This window comes from Canis lupus, chromosome 2 (genome assembly GCF_011100685.1).
Source record: "Canis lupus familiaris isolate Mischka breed German Shepherd chromosome 2, alternate assembly UU_Cfam_GSD_1.0, whole genome shotgun sequence".
Lineage (NCBI taxonomy): Eukaryota > Metazoa > Chordata > Mammalia > Carnivora > Canidae > Canis > Canis lupus.
Genome location: NC_049223.1, coordinates 36,442,303 through 36,461,494, shown reverse-complemented (window position 1 = coordinate 36,461,494; position 19,192 = coordinate 36,442,303). Strand labels below are relative to the sequence as shown.

The window sequence follows — 19,192 nt, the reverse complement described above, 5'->3', positions numbered from 1 at the left end:
CCCTCATGAATAAATAATTTATAAATAAATAAATAAATAAATAAATAAATAAATAAAATGGGCACCTGGGTGGTTCAGTGATTGAACTTCTGCCTTTGGGTTGGATCATGATCCTGGGGTCCTGGGATCGAGTCCCACATTGGGCTCCCTGCAGGGAGTCTGCTTCTCCCTTTGTCTATGTCTCTGCCTCTCTGTGCCTCTCATGAATAAATAAATAAAATATTTAAAAAATAAATAAAAATAAAAATTAAATAAAACAAACCAAACAGAACAATGTACTCTGAAGTAAACAGTCCCATGCACGCATATGATCAATCCATCAGACATAGGGTGGTCAGAAAAGGAAGGCTTCCCAGGGTAGGAGTTGGCTGGTTGAAGGGGTGGGGCAGAAAAGTATTCTAGCAGTGGGAAGAGCAGGTGCCAAGAGTCTAAATAAGTAGGGAGCATGGAATGTTCCAAGACCTGAGATATGACTACTACAGTTGAGTGTGGCTATGGGAGGTGGGGGAGCCCTTCATCTGACAAGCCAGGGGGTAGGTTCTACAGCTGATAGACCCCTCCCTGCCTACAATTCAACTTTAGCTGTTCTAACCAGCCCCAGATTCTGAGTTAATGCTCATTCTTCAGTGACCTCCCCGAGCTCCTAACACAGTCCTCAGTCCAGAGTAGGGATAAGCAGAATGAGTATAGAAAATCAACACTGAGGACAGACTTTGTGGAGGGCACATGAGGAGAGGAATTAATGCACATCTGTGAATTAAATATCCAGCATAAAACTGGATATCCAGCATAAAGCCAGTATGAGCGGCTCTCTGTCTTATGTCAGGAGCTGATGGTAAAGGTAACTTTAACTTCAGTGCGACTAAACTCCGGAGACCATCTTCTACAGAGAAGGATTCTTTTCTCTCTGTCTCTGAAGCTTTGAGCTGGTTGCCAGGTTCTTGTGGCTCCTGGCACCTGGCACCACTGACTTGGAGCTTCTGGCTGCTCTGGGCCTGCCCAAGAACAGGTGGGTACCTTGCTGTTGGGTTTCTTCTGAAGCTTTGCTCCAGTTCCAGTGTGATCAACTTGAAGGAACTGAGAAAACATGGGTGGGGGGAGAGCCAGTGGGAGGCAGGGGCCTCATAGACAAGGGTGGCAGGACTCCCCAGAGATGCTAGCCCACCACCAAATTACAAGGTACCTAGCAGGTGACAGGACCACTAGGTTGTTTCTAGAGCATAATAATGTTGGCTCTATTAACCGACAAACCAAAGGCAAATAAGGAAATAAGACATGGCTCCACCAACCTCTCCAAAAGGCCAAGTGCATGCCTAATTATAATTTCAATTATAAAAATAAATTTTAAATTTAAATCTTCCTTTGTGATACCTCTAAGTACTTGCAAACAATACCCTGAATGTATAATACCCTCATTAACTTGTAGAAGAGATTTTATCCCAACCTGGCAGCAACCCTTGAGGTGCTTCAAAAGCAGAATACTTTAGGGCACCTGAGTGGCTCAGATAATTAAGCATCTGTCTTCCGCTCAAGTTATGATCTCTGGGTCCTGGGATAGAGCCCCACATCAGGCTCCTGGCTCAGCAGGGAGTCTGCTTCTCCCTCTACCTCTCCCATGTGCTCATGCACTCACTCTCCCTCCCTCTCTCTGTACCAAATGAATAAATAAAATCTTTAAAAAAAACAAAGAAGGAAAGAATACTTCATTTCAGGATGCTCCTCTGTTATCAACTCTCCAGGGACTTCCCATAGCATCTAAATTTAGCCCCACCAGCCCCTACCCACAGGGTCAACCCCATGTCATAACTCCTTCCCCCTGCTCACCACTCTGCAGGTAAAATGCTTCTTCTAAGTTCCTCAACCAAGCCACACACTTCTCAGCTGCCAGGCCTTTGCACATGCTGTTCCCTCTTCCAGGCAGCATGTCACCAACACTCTACACCTTCTTCTTCATTGGTACCTCCTCATCCTTCAGCTCTCAACTTAAATATCACCACCTCAAAGAGATGCCCTCCCTCCATCATTCATCAACATTCTTTCTTCTCTGTCTTATGTCAGGTCTATTTTATTTCTTCATTTTTTAGAACAGATAGTCTAACCAGGAACTCTTCTTAGTCCCTCACAGCACTTTTCACTTTTCTGTAACTTGCTTGTGTATCATCAGGCTCTCCCACTAAACTGTGAGCTCCAAAAGGGAAATGACCATATCCACCTTGTTCACAATATTGTCCTATCCCCAGCACTGGCCCCCACGTGGTGTGCAATCACTGCTAACCTCAATGAATAAGCTGGATCATCTGCAAGATGTCTGGCTTGGGCTCCTCAAAAACGTCGGCTCATGAAGGAAGGAAGAAGGCTAGGGACCCACTCTTCATGAAAGGACACCAAAGAAGGATGACAATTTAATGCAGTAAGTGTCCTTGAATGGATGATTGGAAATAAAAAATACTAATAATAAAGGACGTGACTGAGACAGTAGAACCATTTGAATCTGAACTGTATGTGAGAGAAGAGTATCAGAGCTAGATTTCCTGAGTTTGATGATTCCGCCACTGTTAGAGAAGACACAAAGATGTGTATTACAGTACGTTAGGATGGAAATGTCATGCTATCTGCAGCTTACTCTCACACTGTTCAGCAAAAATCAGTGTGTGTGTGTGTGTCTGTGTCTACATATACCTACATATGATATTGTTCTAGTCTTATGGTTTTCCCCACAGGTTTTAGATTTTTTTTTTAATTTTTATTTATTTATGATAGACACACAGAGAGAGAGAGGAGAGAGGCAGAGACACAGGCAGAGGGAGAAGCAGGCTCCACGCACCGGGAGCCTGACATGGGATTCGATCCCGGGTCTCCAGGATCGCGCCCTGGGCCAAAGGCAGGCGCTAAACCGCTGCGGCACCCAGGGATCCCCAGATTTTTTAAAAAATAAAAAGTTAGGGCCATGAAGGCAAATAATAGACAGCTTAAATAAGCAAAAAAAGTTCTACTTATTTTTCATTGAAGGGCTGTGATATATCCAAGATCATGTGGATAACCTTTGGCAATGGAAACAATAACCAATATTCCAAAGTCCCAGACTTTTTGAATTTTCATTACATAAAATGACTCACCTGGTGGACTTCTGACAATTTCAAAAAAGTAACTTTCAGGGCCCTGAATTATATTACTAGTTAGATATGCACAATCAACTTAAAAAAAATCAAAACAATCCTAGGTAATTTTAATCTGGAACTTTTTTTAAGAAAAAAGATTTTATTTATTTATCTGAGAAAGAACAAGAGAGGGAAAGAATGCAGAGGGAGAAGGAGAAGCAGACTCTGCTGAGCAGAGAGCCTGATGAGAGGCTCGGACCCAGGACCATAAGATCATGAGATCATGACTTGAGCTAAAGGCAGAAGCAAGCTTAACCGATTGAGCCCTCCAGGAGCCCCTGGGACTTTGACTTCCAGGCATTTCACCTTACAAGATAAAAGCTTTCTGGTGTGCATACATCTAGACCTGAGACAACCAAATATCAGCACTTTCCACCTGAATCCACCACATGCTCTATGAATAACTCTATCAATAGGGATCTAGAGAATTATGGGGAGCAGGAAGGGAGTCTAGTACCAAAGTTTTAATTTTCCATTTTTATCAAAATATTAAGCTTAAATTTCCATTTTCTTTTCAACCTAGACATTTGGAGCCTGTGTGTGGTTCAACTCCTATTCATCCTTCAAGTCCCAGCCTAGATTCTGCTTCCTCCAGGAAGCCTTCCTGGACGTTTCCAGGACAGTTTAGGAGCATTTCACCTCGGCTTCCTCAACCCCTCTCTGTTCTCTAGAAAAAACTAAATCTCATCACACTTATTTTTATTGTCTGCTTGCTTATCCAACTTCATCCCTGGACCATAGCCTTCACAAGGGCAGGAGTTGGGATGTCTGCCAAGCCTGTGCCCAACCCATACAGAACACCTGATAATCCACTGAGCTGAACTCTACTGCAACAGTTGGCCCAACCCGCTGCTGACCAGATCTTAGCTGACTTGCGGAGGGCAGGCTGCGGCCAGCTCTCCCAAAACAGCTCTAGTGAAGTTTTCCTTTTGCCTGTTGTTTCAGGTGTCCTGTATCACACATCCCCTTTGGGACAGGAAGTGTCCTGTGTCACTGTTTTCTCCTCTTGTTCTGATATCAAAGGCTGGACCAGGGAGTTCCTGAGTGAAGATCAGGGGGCTTGGGTCCAGTTACCCACCACCTGCTAGAACAGCAACTTGGCCGCAATGCCAAGCAGAGAACAACACACGCTTTATTAAATAATAACAACACAATACACACTGCTCAGTCTATTCAGTCATTTCAGCCCAAGGGTCGTATCTGGAGTCTCACCAGGGTGGGACAAACAGAATGGGCTTCATGGGCTGAGGTAGGGGCATAAGATTTGCAGGATGCAAATTATTTGGATTTTGTGGATTTGACTGAGGAGTGATTTTTCACTGTCTATCCCTTCCCACAAGGACTCCACACAAGAACTCTCCCCTGTAGGTGGTACACAGGGTGAGGGCAGAGGCTGCATATCTTTTTCTCATCCCCCTCCTCCTTCCTGGGTCCCAGGTTTTCACAAGCCCAGCAGCTGACAAGGTGATGCTCTTCCCTCAAGGTCCCAGCAAGTTGAAAGGACTGATTTTTTGCCTATCACTGTCTGTTTAGAAACACACACACCAGCATACATCAGCAACCCAGAATTTAGCCCCTAGGGCTTTGTGTTTCTGTTTAAGGAAATGTTTGCCTACATGAGGCTCTCTTGGTTCCTGAACCGAACTCAGAACTCAGGACACATCAGAGTGAGAGTGGGTGGGTCGAGTCAATGCCAAGGTCATGGAATAGTGCCTATGTCCCCAGTGTTCCAGCATCCCTGAAAGTCCACCTCCCATGGGATCTGTCCCCCATGGAGCCTTTCTCCATCAAGCACTTCTCTCATCAATCCCCTCCTTTCCACACCAACCACCACAGCCCTACTGTTTGCCCTCATTATCTTTCATCTAGATGGGAGCAACAGCCTCCTGACAGTCTTCCTTTGTGTGGCATGCCATTACCCCACCCCCCACCCCAGATCAGACCACAGAACTCCCTTGCTGAAATCCTTCAGTGATCCCCACGGCCCACAGGCTCCATCCCACACTCCCCAGGAAGGCAAACCAGCCCTGTCTCATTCTGCAGTTTCAGCCCCCACATGGTACATTCCTCCCTCATATCAAACTGCTTGTGGTTCCCCCACTCCCAAGCCCTTAGTAACTCTTCCTCCCTCCTGGAAAGTTCTTCCCATCCTTGGTTAATTCTTATTATCTTCACGAGTCATTCAGGCATCACTGCCTCTAGAATATTCTCTCTGAAGCCCCAGTTTGAGCTATGACCCTTCCTCTGGTCTCATAGAACCCAGCTTAACTACATTAAAGTGGAGTTGTGGTTACCTCAGCCTGAGTCCTCAACTAGACGGTTCCTTCCCTGGGGGAATGAGTGGGCTGATCCTGTATGGCTCCCCAACACCTAGCACAGTGCCTAAACATTGGAGATGTCCAATAAATATTTGCTGTATTGAAACAAACTTCAATCCCCAAAGAGAACCACAATGGGGAGTTCAGCTGAGAGCCCACTCCATCTAAGGAAAGAAAAAAACAGAAAGTTTCCCAGTTGTTGGAGCCCACATGTGGCCCTAGGGTTCCCTGGGCCTAGAAGTTCAGAGCAACAGGAGGATATCCAAGTATCACCTGATGGGGAAACCACTTTTATTCATGAACCTGCCCCAAGCCTGGTCAGCTGTCCCAGCCACTCTAGCCAGGGACTATCCATCTCAAAATGGCATTTGCACAATCAATTTAATACTTTAAAATTTCCTTTAAATAGCTAACGTTTACTGAGTATTGACTATATTCCAGGCTTCTGCACATGTCCTTAAAGCCACTTTATAGAAAAAGACAATGGAGTTAGGTCTACATTTTGTATGCTTTTTGGAAAATACAAGACTTCAACATTCAAACCTTGCTTACCCTTCCAAACTCTTCTCCACCTCCCTCTCTACTCTACTCTGGATTCCTCTGTTTCTGGAAAGTGCCAAGCTCATTTCTGCCAAGGAAACTCCACACATACACACCCCTCTACTGACAATGCTCTACAGACCCTGCCAGCTCTCCAGTTGGCAGCTCCTTACCCTTCCCATCTGGGCTTACACATCACTATTTCCGGTGGGCCTGGCCTGGCAACCCTCTTGGGGTCTCCCTTTGCTTCTCTGTCCCAGCAACTCCACCATTCTATCCACGGCAGGATTCTCAGTGGTTGGGTTGCTTTCCACATCTTGATTGTCTGTCTCCCTGATGGCACAGTAAGCATCATGAAGGCAGGAAGTGTTCTGTTTTGTTCACTCAGCATTTGGCAATGAAGTGTCCAAGAAATACCTATTAAATAAAGAAACAAATGGATGAATTAAAGAATGAACTAATTAACCAAAGAAAGGAAGGGAAGAATTGCCACCTTGGGCTTTTCAACTCTGGGAGAGATAGATTCATTAAAATAGTGGCATTTTGGTAGAACAATTATTTTTAATAAAGATTTTCATTTATTTATTCATGAGACAAGGAGAGAGAGAGAGAGAGAGAGAGAGAGAGATTGGCAGAGACACAGGCAGAGGGAGAAGCAGGCTCCATGCAGGGAGCCCAAAGTGGGACTCGATCCCAGGTCTCCAGGATCACGACCCGGGCTGAAGGTGGCACTAAACCGCTGAGCCACCCGGGCTGCCCTTGGTAGAACAATTTGAGACTAAAATTCAGGATTATGAATCCATTGTTTTGGAAGAAGTGACATAGGGAGAACTCTCTCCAGTTCATCTGTTCTGGGGGTTTGTGCAAACATGAACTTTGCATTCTGCAGAGACACAATCCTTAGGATCATGGAGTTTCCCGGGCCTCCAAAGATGACCTTGTATGGCCTCAGGCAAGGCTCAACAGGCAAGCATCCCCACTGTTGCTTGAAACATGTAATCCAACTCCACAGGGTCGGAAGGGTCTAGAATCTCTAGATCAACTCCCATGAGAATGAGCTCACAGAATCACCATTAACCCTCAAACCTAACTTATGAGCGTGTACCATCCAAACCCAAGGCTACAGTTCACGGTGCAAAAAGGAGGTCACAGTGCAGAAATCTGGAGGCTGCCACCCCCCCTCACCCCCAGGAAAGAGCCCACGGAGGGAGGGGGGTTGGGTGGCTCAAGCCTCAAACAGAGCTAACCTTTCCAAGACATAATGGGCACACCTGAAGCTTTTCCACCCAGCCTTAGGAAAATGTTTATGAAGAGCAGCAGAGGGGAAGGGGGTGGGATACAAATTGTTATTAAAAAGACAACTAGAGCCACAGGAGAGGAAATGTCTCTGCTATTACTCCCAGCAGGTCACTATTGTGGAAGAGAAGTAATACCATTTTAAAAGTGCCAAACAGGAAGGAAGAGCCTGGGGGATGGGGGGCAGGGGGAGGAGATAAATGAGATCAGAGCAGGTAAAAAAAAAAATTAAAGAAATAAACTCCTCTGGGAGCAAAAATTGTTCTGTGTGGAGACACACCCCTTGGCAAGTGAGTCTCCCTCTGTTTTAAAGAATTTTTTTTCCTGGTGTACTTACTGTGTTTGTATTTGTAAAAAAAATTTTCCCCCAGGGAAAGATGGTCTTTCTTGGTTTTTCTCCCCCTTTCTTTTCCCTCTTTTCTTTTTGGCTCCCTGACCAGGCCTCCTACACCTTCTGGGTTCCAAGAGCATCCTGAAGATATTTACTAACAGGAAGCCAGACAAGAAGGGAATTGACACAGTCATTAGGTGACATAAGCCTACTGACAAGCTGCCAACTCAGCCTATTGAAGATATAACTGAAAAGCCAGCATTTCACTCAAACTAGGTCACCTCCAAGTGCTGTGAATGTCAGCTGGGAATTTGCACAGACCAAGAACCGAGAGGCCAAGAGGTCAGTGGTTTCCCCTGGGGATAAGCAGAGGTCAAGGGGACAAGGGGAAGATGAAGACCAAGAAGGGAATTTGTGACAACGGGTAAAGGAGAAGAATGGCAGGGAGACATTCATGGGCAAGTGGATTTCCAAAAGCAAGCTGTAGAGATCTGGCTGTCAGGGTCTGAGCAGGCCACTAATGTGGCAGCTGGCATTCTACTTTCAAGCATTGGCTTTCATTTGCCTAGTAAGTATTCTGTTCATTAAAGTGCAAAACCTCCCCCAAATAAAGTGTCACTCCCTTAAAGGAATGGACTATGACTTCAATTTCACCAAATACGATGCTGTAACAAAGTCAACATTTAATAAACTACATAATTATGAAAAAAAACAAAACAGTGAATGGTTGAGCACACAGACTCTCTGGGGTCAGTCAATGGTGGGTTTGATGCCCAGCTCCGTCTCTCGTTTGCTGTGTCCACATTAATAAGTCTTCCATGCTCTTGATGGTTTAGACCCTTCATTCATAAAATAGGGACAACAGTATTTCCCAACTCACATATGGTTCCTATGAGGAAAAAGCAAGGTATGACCTAAGAAGCACCAAGTGATGTGCTTGCTGGGCACAAAGTAAATGTTCAGAACTGTGAGTTATTATTACTAGTCTTTTCAATCACTTATTGTGAATGATGATAGACTATCTTCCCCCTGGCTTTGGGTTTCCCAGAGCACCCTCAAGTACATCTGGATTCTGCTTTTACCAAAATACCTGAAAAATACCCATTCAAGGCACTCAGGTTTCACTTCATCTATTTAGGATGAGGGCAGCCCCCGGGGGAAACAGTGTTCAGTTGAGAATAATCTCCCTTCTGAATGGGTGATAGACCGTCAAGATCAACTAGTTTTCAGCAAGGCTACTTACGACGTCTTTCATTTTAACCTTGTGGTCAACAATGAATGGAAGGATCTGGGCCAGATGATAAAACAAATAACTGATCATTGGAATATCTACATGAACGTTTGACTGTGCTCTCTAGAACATACGTTTACAATTACTAGAAGTAACATAGCAGGGCAGGGGAGGAGAATTTCACGGTCACATATAGTTGGAAAACTATTTCTAACACTCTCTTCCATCAGAATTTTTAATATACTGCTAAGCATCGTGGGTCCTTGAGAAAGGTATGTAGCATATCCAAATCTGATTGATTATAGGAGTCCATTTTTGAGGGCCATCCTACAGACTAGATTCCCTCAGAATGCACTCTGAGATATGCTCATCCACATTCAAAGGTATATAACATCAACACTGGCAGGAGCATCTGGGGGGCATGTTGTGGCCCTGGCCTTGAACTTAATCTGGTTCAACATCCTTAATTTGGTGGCACACTGATCAGATTTGAAGATGATCCTAAACAGGACTCGGAGACTGAGGAGGAGACGGTACAATCAGGACTATGGTCTTTTTTTTTTTTTAAGATTATTTATTTATTTGACAGAGAGAAAGAGAGAGTAAGCAGGGGGGCGCTACAGGCAGAGGGAGAGGGAGAAGCAGGCTCCACACCAAGCAGGGAGCCGGATGTAGGGCTCATCCCGGGATTTCGGGATCATGACCTGAGCCAAAGACAGACGTTCAATGATTGAGCCACCCAGGTGCCACAAGTAAAACACATTTAAAAAGAGACAAGAGATATGGAGACTGAAGGTCTAGCCTTCCAAACAGATTCGTGAGAGATACAACATTCTATGAAAAAGAATCCAATGATTCTTAATCTTCTAGAGAGAACAAACAGACACCCTTGAAATACCACTGAAAACTATGGAAACTCTCCCCAGGAAAATGTACATGCAAACAAAATTCTATAGATATTCTCAGGCGGGTGCTGCCCTGACCTCCCACCGCCCTGTGGAAGCCCATCCGTGACTTCCCCCATAGAAGACAAAACCAGGTTAAAAGCCTCCTCAGGATTAGGCATTATCTGTGTCATGTCCCCACCCCTACTGCTGTCAAAGTAATGAATGAGGATCAATGGATGGCTCTATCAGCCCAGTAAAAGATACACATTCTCATCACGCCTGCCATCTGGATACAGAAAGAGCTTGTCATCTTTAGAAGTATTCAAGCAGGAATTGAATGAGCAGTTTCACCAAAATGCTGTAGAGAGGTTGCAACCATGCTACAGGACTTGAGAACTCAGGCCTTTGCAACTTAAAATGTGGTCTGAGGGCCAGCAACATCACCTGGGAACTTGTTAGAAATGCAGAATCTCAGGTGACTCATATGCACGTCAGTGTTTAAGAAATATTGCTCTAGGATTTCTAAGATTCTCTAAGGTGCAAAAAATAAACTATTCTGATGCTTCAGCAGCAGTCTTCCACTCAAGTCTTCGGACAATTGATCTTCTATGGTTTTTAAGTAAGTATGGGTTTTGAGGGCAGAGTCAAAGGCCTTTCTCTAAGTCCTCATCCCTCCCCCTACTGCACTGCATGAGTTATTTATCTTCTCAAAGACTGAGATGAGAATCAAGGGAGAAGAATGGAATAATTCCTACTTTGTCTTTAGTCCAGGTCCAGAATTCAGAGAAGGAAAAAGCCATTTAAAATATTTATCTTCAGGGCAGTCCGGGTGGCTCAGCGGTTTAGCGCCCCCTTCAGCCCAGGGCGTGATCCTGGAGACCCGGGATTGGGTCCCACATCAGGCTCCCTGCATGGAGCCTGCTTCTCCCTCTGCCTGTGTCTCTGCCTCTCTCTGTCTCTGTGTCTCTCATGAATAAATAAATAAAATATTTTAAAATAAAATAAAATATTTATCTTCATGATCATCTCCTTTAATAATACAAGATTTGATTTACTGTGCACTCGCATGCGCCATATACACTAAGTGGTTTCTTATCCTCCATCTTACTTAGTTTTCACAATAATCCTATAGGTACTATCATCTTTTTTCTCCCCATTTTATGGGTGATTTCTGAGGCTCAGAAAGGGTAAGTGACTTACTCAAAACCCACACAGCTAAGTAAATGGAGGAGCCTGGTCTTGACACTGACGTTCAAGTCCTTAACCACTAAGCCACACACCTATCTACTTTAGAGAAGATCTCTTGCCATCTACTCTTTTCAGTAAGCTCTAAATGTGCCCTGAGGCTGCTGGGTTCCCACAGAGCTTATTCAAGTTATGCAAAGATGCAGCCAGGCTGGGGAGCTATAGACACAGGTGCGCCCGGGTCTCAGATCTCAGCCCTCCATTATACTCTGTTCATTACACAGGAAGACTTGGAGGTCACGCTTTCAAACCCTGGCCCTTCCTCATTATCTGTTCCAGCATCAGAGTTCTCCCGGTCCTGTATTGACTTGCTCTATCTCCTGGCTGCTGTCCCATCTCCATTAGATCCCAGGCATTTAAGCAAAGTACACAGCTATCCAGTTCTGGCTGAACAGAACTAACTCGCCATTCCTTCTCTATAATTTTGGGCATAGTCTGAGAGGATTTAGAAGGTGTCATTGACTTGGAATTACAGTTCTTTGTTACAGAATGAATTTCCGGACCTCGCTAGAGAGACAAGCACTCCCCCTTACGCTTACACAGGCAGCTTTGTTCCCCCTCGAAGTGCCCCTCTAACTGCACTGCACACACTCCTTCTGGGCTGTGCTGCTGCTCACGGAGGGACCTTAGCAGAGAGAACTCAGACCTCCGGCACTCCACACCGGCAGCCTTCCTTTGGAAATGAATCGTGGCTGCATGCTCTCCCTTCTACTTACCCTTACTACGTTTTATTTTACTTTCTGTGGCTGTCATACTTTTTGTATGCTTTTGTCTGACATGTCCAGCCAGGTTCCCTAAGGTAGGCGCCACATTTCGATTATCTTTCTGCTGCATACTCTAGCACACTGCCTGGCCTGTATTAGATGCTCAATGACCACATAATTGATTGATAACCAACTGATTGCATTTTACATATTACCAGGCACATCTGTTGTTATGTCCAAAGTGAATTCACTCTTCCAGATACTGAACTTATTTGGAGAGAAGGACTCGGGGGGGGACAAAAAAAAACTCTAAGTAAGCATGTTGAGATCCTGAAGCAGATGGTGCTGTGTAAAAAACCATAGCATTATGGTTTCAGCCTTATAAGAGGTAATAATAAAACTTGCTCCCATGAGGTGGGACTAAGCCACTAATCCCCTGGTACAGCTGGAAACACAAAAGCTTCTTAAAGTTCAAGGACCCCAGCCCACCTGGTTAGACAATAACCAGGCCAAAACCTCATTTCTCAGCTGTGCTTGCTATCACTAGCTCCAAACTTCAAACCACTTAAAGAGAATTCTGGGAACTTTAAAATAAACTTTCCTAGAAATGGGCCAGGATTGTATCATTTTCTTACAAAAAAAAAAAAAAAAAAAAATTCCTCAGTGATACCTGGCTAGAAAAAGGCCATTTCGTCCCATAATAAAGGTGAAGGGAAAAGGTTCGGTAAATTAAAATTTTTTAAACATATACTAGGGGCCAATTCATTTCTCGAACTGTTCTCAGATTTCTCTCTTCAAGAATAATTCTTTCTGGAGTGCCTGGCTGGCTCCAGTCAGGGCAGTGTGTAATTCTTGATCTCGGGGTTTTCAGTTCTAGCCACACATTGGACATACAGTTTACTTAAATAAACCAACTCTCTTTGGTCTATTTTCCAGCCCATACATAGGTCTAGAGAAATGATTATGCTCGATAGCTATCCACTCTGTGTACAGACAGAAACAGACATGGGCTGTTAGGTTGACTTTTTCATACTTGGTTTCTATAGTACCACAATTTCTTCTGCTCTGATTACCAACTTTACCCCAGAATTTCTAACATAGGGGGAGAAACCCCCAGACCTTAAGGGAACAAGGCTTAATACAGTTACCAAAGCACAGACTCTGAGTCAAGGCAAAGCTCAAACTCTGTCTGCACTATTTCACATGAGTATTTGCCCTCTCCATGCTGCTAGGACCCTGCACAGAAAACGAGGATGAAAACGGTCCCTATCTTGGAGGAAAAATGCTTGACATTTTTATAAAGGTCCCCATCTGTGAATACTACACAACCTTAACGCAGGGCTTGAAAATGAAAGTATCTGCAAGTATGCCAATACAAATAAGGATGGGAACTGGGTTAAGAGAACAGGACTCAGAGTTGGGCAGGCGCAAACAGGGGTAAAGCAGAGACCACATAAGAGGCAAACGTGACTGGTTACCAGTCAGCTGTTACCACAGGGGATGCAGCCCTGTATCCCCAGTTCTTCATTCTATAGAAGTCAGCTCTCTAGATTTTGATATGAAATTTCCCAGTTTTGAAATATTGGCCCAAACAAATTAAGCTGCAACAGAGTATTAAGAGGAGCTTGGGGTCTTGAGCCAGAGCAGCTGTATTTTGAGTCCCAATTCTGCCATTTACCTGCATGTGACCTTGGACAACTTACTAATAAGCCTCTTCATGCCTCATGCTCTCCAATTGAAAAACCGCTACCATGAGAGATAATACTAGTGCCTATTTCATAGGGCTAGTGTGAGGAATAAAAGATATATTTGAATTTTAATATATAATTTATGTAATATACAGCAATTCTATGTATAGCTACATAAAATTCACATGTAATTATAATAGTGCCTGGTGTACAGTAAGCAATATGTAAAGTTTAGCTATTGCCATGATCATCACTTTTGCAAACTTGACCTATAACAAACTAAACATTTCTCTTAAGAGGGTCCTCTATTAGCCAACACCTTGCTGGTCCCTACGTTGTGTAGCCACACATCTCAGCCTCACATGGTTGTAAAGGTTGGGTTAGAAGGCCCCGTGCTTGCACCTGCCAGCCCAAGAGACTCAGGGATACCACACAGCAAGACCCAAAGACTACTGGGGGTACTGACACATTAATGGCATGTCAACTGCCTCTCCTTAGTCATCTCCTCTATCCCCACAGTGACAGCAGGCTGAGATGGCTCTGCCAGGCAGACAGAGTAGCTGAGGACCATTTCGCAGAAGCACTTGGAGTCACAGAGATGTTTTGGGTACCCAAAGGAGATGTTTTGGGTACTGGAAAGCTTGACCCTGCCTGGGAATTCATGGAGCTTTTAGCCCCAGGTCTAATGCACCAGTCTCACTAATAAAATTTTTGCTGACCAGTCACCCCACTGGGTGTACAGGAGTGGATCTGGCTTTCTGGGTTACTGCAGCACTGCAAAAGAGGGTTTCCAAGCCTCTTGGCCTATAAATGCTTTTCAGCAGTCCATGCAATTCTCTCAACCTAGCTCACAGTACAAAATATTTGCTTCAGGCCTTCCTACAATTCCTACTGAGCTAGTAGTGATGCATCTGCTAGCACTTAGCAAAGGCTTAATTTTTATTTTATTTTTTTATTTTTAAAAAATATTATTTATTTGAGAGAAAGCAAGGGGTGGGGGGAGAGAGAGAGAGAGAACACAAGAGAGGGAGAAGCAGACTCCCCGCTGAGCAGAGAGCCCCAACTGGGGCTCAATCCCAGGGCTCTGAGATCATGACCTCAGCCAAAGGCAGATGCTTAAACAACTGAGGCACCTAGGCACCCCGCGAAGGCTTAATTTTTACAAAGGAAGGCAGGGAAGAATAACAGAAATCAAGTTCTATTTTCAACCCATATTAAAAATTATCTTTTTGGGGTACCTGGGTGGTTCAGTGGGTTAAGCAGCTGACTCCTGATTTTGGCCCAGACCATGACCTCGGGGTCCTGGGATCGAGCCCCCAAAAGACTGCACTCAGCCTCTCATCCTGCTGCCTCTCCCTCTCTCCCTGTGACCCTCACTCTGCTCACACTTACACACACACTCTGAAGTAAATACATAAAATACTCTTCCAAAAAAATTGTCCTTTTTTGGGTGCTTGGGTGGTGGCGCTCAGTTGGTTAAGCCTTTGGCTCATGTCCTGATCCCAGGGTCCTGGGATGAGTCCTGTGTCGAGCTCCCTGCTCTGCGCGGAGCCTGCTTCTTCTATCTCTGCCTCTCTCTCTCATGAATAAGTAAATATAATCTTTTTTTTTTAATTGTCCTTTTTTTTTGTCACCTGTTTTCCTTTAATCTGGCCTCATTTCTCTCAGGCAATAGATTTTCCTTCATACAATAACCAGACTAACAAAAGCAAACCTTTGTTGAGTTTGTTTGTGACACTTTGCACCCAAGCCTCACCACCACCCTAGGACACATATACCACCAGCATCCTGATGCTGAAGACCAGGAAACCAAACTCAAAGCTGTTAAGATGCTCAGTCAAAGTCACATAGCTAATAGGCACCAAAAGTAGAGGTCAAAAAAGATCTGTGACCGCAAAGCCCGATCCAAGGAATTCAATCTCTCTATTTAATCCAGGTGGTAGCTAAGCTTTCCTAAAAAGCATACTGGGCTAGGAGCAGAAGGAAACTGTGGTCCACACTCCGGCTGGATCCACCCTTCCCACATGGGAGTTCCCTCCTCTCTCCACCTCCCCAAAGACATCTGAAGTTGAAAATAAGATCACAAGGTAATACACCTTGCAATTTAGGAAGATGCTATGTAAATCTAAAATGTTAGAATTATCCTAAGAGTTAATGTTTGGAGGTATGTGAAATAAATTCCTAACAGTAAGTATTACTAGTCAGGTATATGTTTTTAATCTGTGTGGGCATTTTTTTTTTTAATTTTTATTTATTTATGATAGTCACACACAGAGAAAGAGAGAGAGAGAGGCAGAGACACAGGCAGAGGGAGAAGCAGGCTCCATGCACCGGGAGCCCGACGTGGGATTCGATCCCAGGTCTCCAGGATCGTGCCCTGGGCCAAAGGCAGGCGCTAAACCGCTGCGCCACCCAGGGTTCCCTGTGTGGGCTTTTTAATTATTAAAACAAACCATGCTCATAATACATTCAAATACTGAAGCATATAAAGTTAAAGGGGGATTGTTTTCCTATCATGTCCCAACTCTCTGAGTGAATATCTTTCCAGGTTTTTTTTTTTTTTAAGATTTTATTTATTTATTCATGAGAGACTCAGAGAGAGAGGCAGAGACACAGGCAGAGGGAGAAACAGGCTCCATGCAGGGAGCCTGACAGGGGATTCGATCCAGGGACTCCAGGATCATGCCTTGGGCTGAAGGCAGCGCTAAACCGCTGAGCCACCCAGGCTACCCTATCTTTCCAGGTTTTGCTAAGAACATACTAACATGGTATATATATAGATCTATGTGCATATACAGTTTTCTTTCTCAAAATCAGGATCCTATCCTACAGTTTTGAAACTTTTTATTCAAAATTGTACTTATTTACATATCTCCACATTTGTTTGAAAAGACCTGAGTTGTTTTTTTTTTTTAAACCAACACTAAGAACTGCATTATATGAAACTGAGATTTATTTAATCAGTTCCTTGTTGAAGAATATTTGGGTTGTTATTATTTATGGTGCTGCAACAGTCATGCTCATTTTAAGAGTCTCTGGTCGATGGTACATGTCCTAGTGACCTATGAGATGATTAGGGTTACAACTTTGGTATTGGTGGGGAAATGGAGCTTCCCTTCAGTTAAAGGAAAGATACCACTCACCATGTAAAACCATCCCAGCTGCTGAGATTACTATTTTCTTTTTTTTTTTTTTTTTAAGATTTTATTATTTATTTATTTATGAGAGACAGAAAGAGAGAGGCAGAGACACAGGCAGAGGGAGAAGCATGTTCCATGCAGGGAGCCCGACGTGGGACTCGGTCCCGGGTCTCCAGGATCATACCCTGGGCCGAAGGCAGAGCTAAACCGCTGAGCCACCCGGGCTGCCCGAGATTACTATTTTCAATAGTAAAAGCAGAACTGAACACCAATTCATTCTTTTACTCATTCACTCATTCATTCAAGCATTTGTGGTCTACCAAGCTCTGTACTAAGTGCCAAGGATGAAAAAAAACAAACGACTAAGTCTCATTTCCTGGCCTTGAGGAAATGACAATTCAGGGGGCAGACGTACTCATAAATGAATTCTATAACTTCTTTAGGAGTCCTGCTAGGTTTACAAGGAGCATCTAACTCTGGAGGATATAAACGTGCCTTCAGGAGGGGTCTGACAGGATAAGAAAGCCAAAATAGGGGCGCCTGCCTAGTTCACTCAGTGGAACATGTGACTCTTGATCTTGGGGTCGTGAGATGAAGTCCCATATGGCGCGTAGACATTACATACATACATACATAAACTGAAAGAAAGAAATGAAGAACCCCAAAATAAAGGACAGTACAGCCAAGACATAATAGCTACAGTTGCAAAGCTTCATCTTTAACGGCATACAGAGTATGTAGAGCACGTAGAGGGCTCAATGTACAGGGTATAGAGGAGGGGAACATCCGGAGAAAAGGTGGAAAGGAAATCGATGTTGAAGGGCCTCAATCATGAAGGTCAGAAATTTGGACTTTAGGTTGTCAGAGGGGAAACACCCCTACCAGGGGAATTCTGGATATATTACAATGTGTTTATCCCACCAACTGTAAAAGTTAAGAAGACCATAAGGGGAAACACATTTACCTCACTAGACTGTATTTTATTGCAATACAGTATCTTTAAAAGTTCATGTTTAATTAACCCATGTTAATTTAATATAAAAATTCATATTTAATACAATATCTTAAAAAATCCATGTCTAGGGACACCCAGGTGGCCCAGTGGTTGAGTGTCTGCCTTTGGTTCAGGTTGTGATCCTGGGATCAAGTCCTGCATTGGGCTCCCCACAGGGAGCCTGCTTTTCCCTCTGCCTGTGTCTCTGCCTCTCTGTGTCTCTCATGAATAAATTTTAAAAAATCTTTTAAAAAATCCTTGTCTAGTTGGACCTGTGCAGTTCAAGGGTCAACTATATTACAAATAATCATGCTATGAATATTGGTATACAAGTCAGCTTACTTTTCTTTTCTCTTGGGTGAATACCTAGGAGAACAATGGATAGATCACATAGGAGATATATGCCTAGCTTTTTAAAAAACTACCAAACTGTATTCCAAAGTGGCTGTGCCCGTTTACCATCTCAATAACAGTGCGTCAGAGTTCTGGAACCCACACCTTGGCCAACACTTGGTATGTGGTCAGTCTTCCTAACTATAGAAATTACAACAGGTGCTGCTGGTATCTCACTGTAGTTTTATTTTGCATTTTCTTAGTGACTAATGCTGTTTAACATCTTCTCATGTGCTTATTTGCTTCCCATACATCTTTGATGAAATATCTTTTCATGTCATTTCATCATTTTTAAAAATTGGGTAGTTTTCTTATTACTTGGTTTTAAGAGTTCTTTATATATTCTAGATGTAAGTCCTTTACCAGAAATATGCTTTGCAAATATTTTTTCCTACTCTGTGGCTTATCCTTTCCTTCTCTTGACACTGCCTTTTGAGGGGCCCCTGGGTGGCGCAGTGGTTGAGTGTCTGCTTTTGGCTTAGGTCATGGATCCAGGGTCCTTGGATCAAGTCCTGCATCGGGCTCCCCATAGAGAGCCTGCTTCTCCCTCTGCCCATGTCTCTGCCTCTCTCTCTGTGTCTCTCATAAATGAAATCTTTAAAACAAAAACAGAACTGCCTTTTGAAAAGCAAAAGGTTTTAGTTTTGGTGAAGTCCAATTTATCCATTTCTGGTTTTATGACTCATCTTCTAGTGTTGCAGCTAAGATTTTTTTTTTCCTAAACAAAGGTCACAAAGTAATATGTATTTTGAGAAATGTTATGGTTTCAGGCTTTAGATTTAGGACTGTGATCCACTTCCAGGAGGTATTCTGTACACCGGTGGGGGCACTTTTGTATGTCGCAGTTGAGAATGGGACAGGAATAGTAGAGGTCCCACAATGGTCTGGAAACACACACATGCCCCGTAGAACTGTCAAATGTCTTGCTAAACATTCACACGAGAAAACTGTTTGTCACGTGGGTATCTATTTACCTCTTACTTGAAAATGCCAAAAGCTTTACAGAAAGTTTCCACAACAGTACTTAAATCTTTCCTTCTCTTAAATCTAGAGTTTTTCCTTAAAAGTGCATATTTCATTCTGTCTTCTAGCATATCTGTGCCTGTGCATTTACATATCAAATTACATCTTTTATTATACGCTAATTTCCTTTCATTTCTCCTTTTTAATTCAATTATGGCATTAATGTTTTATCTCATGTGTGTAGCTGGTTCTATTGTCATATATTAGCAACAAGAGGAGATTAAAAACATTGAGCTGAGTGAAA

The 19,192-nt window shown here is 43.6% G+C and overlaps 1 long non-coding RNA gene across 4 annotated transcripts in view; it reads right to left on the bottom strand.

Moving 5' to 3' along the window:
- Positions 1–5,148: 5,148 nt before the first annotated feature.
- The window catches only part of LOC102153902, a 93,653-nt gene continuing 79,609 nt past the window's right edge, over positions 5,149–19,192 (bottom strand). For all 4 annotated transcript variants that reach the window (XR_005355478.1, XR_005355475.1, XR_005355476.1 and 1 more), the window contains one exon: positions 5,149–6,433. This is a non-coding gene — a long non-coding RNA (uncharacterized LOC102153902). The remainder of the gene's footprint in view (positions 6,434–19,192) is intronic.